Raw genomic sequence first — 8,599 nt, forward strand, 5'->3', positions numbered from 1 at the left:
ATCCGGGAAAGGCTAATGTTGTTGCTGATACCTTAAGTCAAAACTCACTGTTTGCTTTGCGTACAATGAAAGCGCATTTAGCTATGTCTGACGATGGTGCAATAATAGCTGAGTTAAAAGCAAAACCGTTATTTGTTTAACAGATTTTTGAAGCTCTGAAAGTCGATGATGATTTAATTGCAAAATGAGCTCAATGTGACTTAAATGTTGATTCAGAGTTTCTAGTTGATTCTGAGGATTGTTTGAGATTCAGAAACCGATTATGTGTTCCGAGAAATTCAAAGTTCATTCAGATAATTTTGAATGAAGCTCATAATAGTCGATTTTCTATTCATCCGGGCAGCACGAAAATGTATAACGATCTGAAATAGCACTATTAGTGGCACGGTATGAAACGAGACATTTCTAATTTTCTTTTGAAATGTTTAATTTGTCAGCAAGTTAAAGCCGAGCATCAAGTACCGTCTGGATTACTTCAGCCTATTATGATTCTAAAGTGGAAATGGGACCGAGTCACGATGGATTTTGTATCCGGTTTACCGTTGACACCGAACAAGAAAGATGCAATCTGGGTTATTGTTGATAGGTTGACAAAATTGGCACACTTTATTACGATACGCACAAATTTCTCGCTTGATAAACTTGCTGAATTATACGTTTCTCAAATTGTGAGGTTGCATGCTGTGCCTATTTCTATTGTTTCGGACAGAGACTCGAAGTTCACATTGCGATTTTGGATTAAACTACAAGATGCTTTAGGTACGAAACTACATTTTAGCACAGCTTTCCATCCGCAAACAGATGGTCATTCTGAGCGAATCATTTAGATACTTGAGGATATGTTGAGATGTTGCATTCTCGAGTTTGAAGGGACGTGGGAACGATACTTACCTTTGATTGAATTTGTATTTAATAATAGCTTTCAATCTAGTATCAAAATGGCACCTTACGGGGCTTTTTACGGTCGTAAATGTCGTACACCATTGTATTGGACCGAGCTCAGTGAAAATAAGATACACGGGGTCGATTTGATTAAAGAGACTGAACAGAAAGTGAAAGTGATTCGGGATAGTTTGAAATCAGCATCGGATCGTCAAAAATCTTATGCGGACTTGAAAAGAAAGGATATAGAATTTCAGATCGGCGACAAAGTGTTTTTGAAAGTCTCACCGTGGAAGAAAATATTCAGATTTGGTCACAAAGGCAAATTAAGTCCGAGATTTATTGAACCGTATGAGATTATAGAGCGTATCGGGCCGGTTGCTTATAAATTGTTGTTGCCCTCTGAGTTAGAAAAGATTCACAATGTATTCCATGTTTGGATGCTTCGTAGATACAGATCCGATCCTTCGCATGTGATTAGTCCGACTAAGATTGAAATTAATTCTGATATGTCATATGAAGAATAATCGATTAGCATTCTGGCTCGTGAGATTAAAGAATTACGAAATAAGAAAATTTCGTTAGTCAAAGTACTTTGGCATAAACACGGAGTTGAAAGAGCAACTTGGGAGTCGGAAGAGATAATGAAAGAACGTTATCCAAACCTATTCATTGGTAAGATTTTCGAGGACGAAAATCCCTAAGGGGGGAGAGTTGTAACAACCCGATTTTGACCCTACACGGAATAGTAGTTTCGGGACCACAAATCCGAGTCTAAAAAATATTTTCATATTATTTTCTATGTTTATTATGTGTGAATTTACATGTGTGAAAGTTTCATGAATTAATTTTACTATTTGAGTGCTTAAATTAAAAAATGACTTAATTGCGTAAAATAAAAATTTAGTGGTTAATTATAAAAGCACTTAATTACTGTTGTCTTTTATTAATGGGGGCTTTATATGGAAATTAGGCCATTTAAATGATAGTGGGCGGCAATGATCAACATTGCCCTTAAATTATATGTTTTATAATTTAATTATTTAAGGTTAAAATAGTAAACTAATAATAATGTAATCAATGTTATAATAAAACAAATTAAAAGCCATTTTCTTCATCTTTGAATGCCGAAACTTAGAAAATTGAAAGGGTTAGGAGCTTTGACACATTCGGTCACCATTTATCTTAATTCAAGGTATGTTTTACTTTGGTTTTTGATAAATTTTACGTTTTTGTGATCTTTGCTTCGTGTTCTATCTAGCCCATGCTTTAATTTTAGAGTTTGTTGGTGATTTTGTGATATGCCATTGATGAATACTTGAGCTTGGTGATAGTTGTTGATGAAATATGAAAGATATGTGATAGATTATAATGTTTGTTTTTGAATTTTTGATGAATTTGATTATTTTGGGTTAATTAGTAAGAAAATATTAAATTGAGGGACTAAAATGTGAAATAAAATACATGCAAGGACCTATATGAGACTAAGGAATATTCGGCTAAACTATAGTGTAATTAATTTGGAATATTTCATGTTTTTGTATAAATTGGACTAAATTGTAAAAAGTGTAAAATGTTAGGGGCAAAATTGTAATTTGACCATTCATGTGTTTTTAGGCTAAATTGAATAGAATGGTGTTTAAATAAGCTTAATTTGAATATGTTTAGCTCAAGAATTAAAGAAATCGGATTTGGATCGGGGAAAGACAAAAGTGGTAGAGTAGCCGATTTAACAGTCGACGATATCCGATGTAAGTCTATAAGCACATAAATGTCGTTAAATTTGGTAATATATATATATGTTACATGATGAATGGAATTTTTGTGAATATAATGGTGTATGGTCGAATGTATATTGAGCAAAGGAACGATATTTCGAGTTCGATTCGATCGAGATACATTGTCTGAAAGTCCCATACAAACCTTAGGAATAGGTAGGATACATATGTCATGACATAGGATTTTCGATATGCGTTATCGTGTAAGACCACGTCTTGGACGTTGGCATCGACTTGTGTTTGAGTGTAAGACCCTGTCTGGGACAGTGGCATCAATATGTGATTACATGTAAGACCATGTCTGGGACGTTGGCATTGTACAATTTTCCGACTATCCGCGTATCCTTTTTAATTCCGAATGGTTCAACGGGCAAATGTGAAGTAAAGACGGAATGTGAAATTAAATTACAGGTTCAGGTATGTGTTAGTTATTTGGTTTCATGGAAATAAGGTAAGATGGTTATTTGAATTGATAAAAGTTTTTATTTTGACTATGAACTATGTGCTAACCTACTTGAATATATATATGTATATGATTGATTATGTTCTGCCATAAGGTATATGTATATGAGGTTCAAGTGTGAATTGGTAGTAAATGATAAATTTAATTTGATATTATGTTAATATGTAATTGTTGATAGTTATATTTTTGCTTATGACTTACTAAGCTTAAATAGTTTACTGTGTGTATGTTGCGCTCTTCGTTTCATAGATTTTGGAAGTTGGTTACGAGCTCGGGGATCGTCAGAGAAGATTATCACACTATCGACTCCTCTCGATATTTTGTTAATTTTGAATTCGAACTTATGGCATGTATAGCGTAGCTGAAATGCTTGATTTTGGATTATGTAATATTGAGCCATGCGAAAATGGCTTAATTTTCTTGTTTGTGTTCGGGTTTGGACTGAATTATGGTTGAAGCATACTCTGATCATGGATTAGTATATTATGATTAGTATTTTTATGGTAATGTATATATATGTGTGCATGGTGATTTCATTCAAGTGTTTCGGCATTTATGTGGTTGAAGTAAGTAAATTTGTTATATTCATTAAATAAGTAATATTAAGTTAAGTGTCTAGGTTATGTATTAGATATGTAAATGTTATATATGTTTTGATTGGATTTAATAGTTAAGTGAATATAGGAGATAATTTATAAATTTAAGTATGCTTGTAAATGTAGGTGACTAATTACTTTCAGCCTGTTGATAGAGTAAATGAATATATATATATATTCAAATGTGTATTGATTATGATTTATGGCTTAGTATAAATATATATATAATGGATTAATTATTTATATACAAAAAAAATCGAATATGTACTGTCTAGTTTTGTATGGAAATGAAATATGGAATTTGGAAATAGCTTAATTGTATTCATATTTGCGCATGCATGTGAAGGAAAATATGCAGGATTTGGTTCTTGAAAATTTTAAAGTAAAAATTGAGAAATGTTACTTATGTTGTTAGTTATTAAGCCTTATATTAGGTTTTATTAAATATACCAAAAGTAGGTGTATTATTATTAAGCATAAAGTGTTCTTAGTGATTATATTTATTATTCGATTAACGCAGAAGATTATTTGTATTATTGAACTATCATTTGGGGTATAAAATGGTATGATATTCGATGATTTAAAATAATAATAAAAATATGTTTGTACATGTATTTAAAAAGCAGATGCCAATATTGATGGAATTATATTATCATATTTGAATTATATATGTATTGAGTGTTTGTAACATAGTTTTCGTTGCACATTAGTTATTTGAAAATGTGAGTAAATAATAGACATTGACATCTTTAAAATTTAAAAGTATAAATTATTAAGTGGTGAATTCTATTTGAGCTTTAGATGATTAAATGAATTATTTTTATTATAATTATTTGTATGTGTTATGATTTTTAAATTGCATTATGTTGTTTCAAACTTAAATTGTATGTGTATTGATAAGATTGAATTATAAATAGTAAATGTCTGTTTTAGTCTTGCCATGCCCAGTAATACTTCCTAACCCTAATTCGGCGACGGATATGATTTAGGGTGTTACATGACAGGGAATTTTCGTTGAATGAATTTATTTAATTGGTGTATTACAGTAGGTTCAGTAAGATTTATGTTTAACCTATCGAACTTACTAAGCTTCATTAAGCTTACTTGTGTTGTTTAATGTTCTTGTAGATTATTGTGAGGTCGGGAGATCGGATCAACACATCAAGCCACACTATCCAACTTATTCTAGTATTTTTGCAACGTATACTATGATTTATATGGCATGTATAGGGTTGATATGGATTTGACTAAAGCTTGGTTTGTATAAATGTTAGGAGTGAAGTTTTGTTCAAATAATCAACTTATACATATGTGTGTGTTAGTTTGGAAATGAAGCAAATTGAAATGTGGATGACAATGATATATGCTTGTGTGTAAGTAATTAGTAGTAAATTTTAATAAATCAATGAGATAAATTAAATAGGTAAGTTTAAGTGTTTGAGTACATGTGAAGTTATGTTGTGCTTAAAACATGATTTTGGCTTGTTTTGATTGCTTCTTTCGGATGTATTGATGTATCAAAATGTTGTGCATAGGTTAATTTAAAAATGGGTGAGAAATGTGGCCTTAAAATGATCTATTTTTGTCCACACGGGCAAAGACACGGGAGTGTGTCTCAGCAGTGTATGACACATGCCTAGAACATAAGCGTGTGGTCTGGCCGTGTGTCCCCTACATCCTTAAATTTGAGAAACAAAATGCCCAAGTATTTTCACACGACCTAGCATACGGGCGTTGGCTTGGCCGTGTGACCCAAGTCAGAGAGTTACACGGGTATGGACACGGGCTGGGACACGACCGTGTGCCTCACATCGAATGCTCACACGGCCTAGCCACACAGGCGTGTATCCCCTGCACCTAAGAAAAATTTTAAAATTTTACGAAAAATTCCCTAAGTTGCTGGTTTAGCCCCGATTCATTTCTAACGTGTATTTTTGGCCTCGATGGCTTATATAAGGGACAATATGAGTGATTATGATTAATTTCTAATATGTATGTAAAATGATACGAAATATTCGTATTTGATCGAAAAAGTCTGGTAATGCTTCATAACCCTCTTTCGGCAACGGATAAGGGTTAAGGGTGTTACAAACTCGTTTCTCTGACTATCAGCAAACACGACTCCAACCCAATGTGCACTTTTTGACTTGAAATTGAGTTAACTTTAAGGGATGAGTTGTCAATCCCGACACTTAGGAAAAATGTGAATACCGATGGAAAGATCTTTAGTTTGGATACGTATCTCACAATTCCCGATCGGAAAGAACATTGGCCTAAAGCTAAGATGGAATTTAATGAAACATGAATTTAGTCATGCTTGTAGGTTATGGAAGGTGATTTGATGATAATGGAGGAAATTGGGAAAGGAAATGAATTGAAAGGCAATTAAATGAATTCTGAAAGAACAAAGAAATGAAATAGAAGCAACAGAATGCTCACGCCCAAATTGGAAGAAAAAAAAAGAATAATTCCTCTTTAATTCCAAATGAAAATCAAAATGTAAAATTAAATATGTCTTTCCTAAGTACATTAAAACCCTATTTATATACATAATATTTACTAATTTTGGCTTTAACCACTTCAACATATAATTAAAAATAAATAAAATTTAATTTTTTTTCTATTTTTGGCTTTTACAAAGTCAAAAGAATCTAATGAGTCATTGGCCTTTTCCACATTTTGATTCGACCTCACTTTATTGATTGTGTTTCAATCTGGTCCTTTTCTACTTGTTTTTGACTATTAGCGTCCCAATTGCATCCCTAACAAGATTAAAACATAAAAGCACTAATTCAACAGGGATCAATTAAAAAATTTACTGAATCAAACACAAATAGTCATGCAAATTAACATGTTATCACAATGTAACCGAACGTTTAAAATTATTAGATTTATAAATATTTATAAGTTAAATGTTCATATTAATATATTATATTATTTTATGGAAATACCAATTAAGATATTAATACAATAATTAGTATAATATTATGTGATATTACAAATTGGTTATTAAAAATAATTTTCATATAAATTAAAAAAATCAAATTAAAAATAATTTTCATATAATATTTATAATAGGCCAATTTTGGCCTAGGCCAAAAACCCAAAATAAATAGAAATAAAACCCAAAAAAATAATAACAATCCATTTACAATATGGCCCAATATGCCCAAATCAGAAAAGCCCTAATGGCTCGATAAGCCCAATAGCCTAAACACATTTTCAAAAAAAAGAAAAAAAAAGAAACCCTAGCCCCCTAATGCTATCGCTCCTCCTATGTCAGCACGCTGCCACCGTCGCATGCGCACAGGCTCCCTCACGCGTCTGATGCCATCTGCTACCACCTACAAAACAAATAAATGCGCAACAACAGAAGAACCAAGCAGAAAAAACAAAAAAAAAAGGAACTAAGGGTTGTTCAAATCGGCTATAAAAGCCCGAATATTATCTTTGTAATCTTTTTACACGCACTCTATTTCTGAATACAAAGAAAGAAAAATTTTGAAATAGAAGAAAATCAAGGTGCCTTTTTTTTATATATCTTTTTTTATTTCAAAAATAAATAAATAATATTAAAAAAATAAAGAGTGAAATCCTTTACCTTTAACGCCACAGTCGGAGGCTTCTCCGGCCTTGAGGGTGGCTGAAACGGAGGACTCGCTGTAAACCCCATCCGCGGTAACGGGGTGCCGAAGGGTCATTTTTTCCTCTTTTCTTCATTTTTTTGAGCTTTGGAGGGCCTATTGGACTATTTTAACCCCAAATCAAGGCTTTGCTCAGAAAGATGAGCAAAAAGGGCATTTTTTTGAATTTTCTGGCCACCGTGAACGGCGGCGCCGTCGCCAGTGGCCGGTGATCGATGCGGCAGCCATTGGCCGGGTCTAGGGCCAGAGTGGGAGAACTAAGAAAGAGGGGAGAGAATTTGAAAGGCTTTTGAATTTTTTTAAAAAAAATGATGGGTAAAATGAAATTTTTGGTAAAAATTGGGGTTTATATAGCTTACCAAAACGGCACCGTTTTGGATAAAACCCCCCAGAAGCTAAACGGCGTCGTTTAGACGCCAGCCCGAGCGTGACCCTACCCGCTCCTGGGGGATCCGCGTGTTTTTAACGTTTGGGCTATTTGCGCGGCGGATCCTTCCACTTTTTCTCTCGTTTCCAGTTTGGTCCCTTATGAAGTGGCGCGTTTTTGGAGAGGGAGTAATTTCCCATTCGGTCTTCTCTCCTTCCGCACGTTTTCAGTTTAATCCTCTGTTCACTTTTTTTTATAATTTTATCCGTTTAATTTCATCCTAGTTTTAATTTAGTCCTTAAATTTCGTTATCAATTTTAATTTAGCCTTTCATCAATCTATTTCCACCCTTTATCCACAAGTTTCCATTTTATATTTATTCACATATTTATTCACTTATTTATTATTAATTCTTCAACTTTCGACCCTTAAAAATATTGAGTATTTGCAATCTTTTAAATATGCATTTTTCTATTATTTTATTATAACTTTCACATGCTATTGTTGCATTTTTTGAAGTTTGCTATTATTTTAATCATGCATTCTCCGTTTTATTGTCTTATTTATTTACTGCAACTTGATTATTAATTTTGTGTTTGTCTTTGTAAATATTTTGTCATCTATCTTACATCATTTTTAAATATTACATTAACTTTTACCCAAATTCGTAAAAAGGAAAATTTTGAAAATGAAGGCAATATTCCGTATTTGGAGCTTCGAGGAAGTCGTACCCCAACTTACGGGGTTTCGAATTTCTCATTGAACCCAAACAACCGAATATGCCTTTAAAATTAAAATACAAGCCATTTTAAATCAAAATTTCTAAAGGCAAGCTTGTTCTCTAAGGTTCCAAAATACCATGTCCTAAC

Source organism: Gossypium raimondii, chromosome 10, assembly GCF_025698545.1.
Source record: "Gossypium raimondii isolate GPD5lz chromosome 10, ASM2569854v1, whole genome shotgun sequence".
Classification (NCBI taxonomy): Eukaryota; Viridiplantae; Streptophyta; class Magnoliopsida; order Malvales; family Malvaceae; genus Gossypium; species Gossypium raimondii.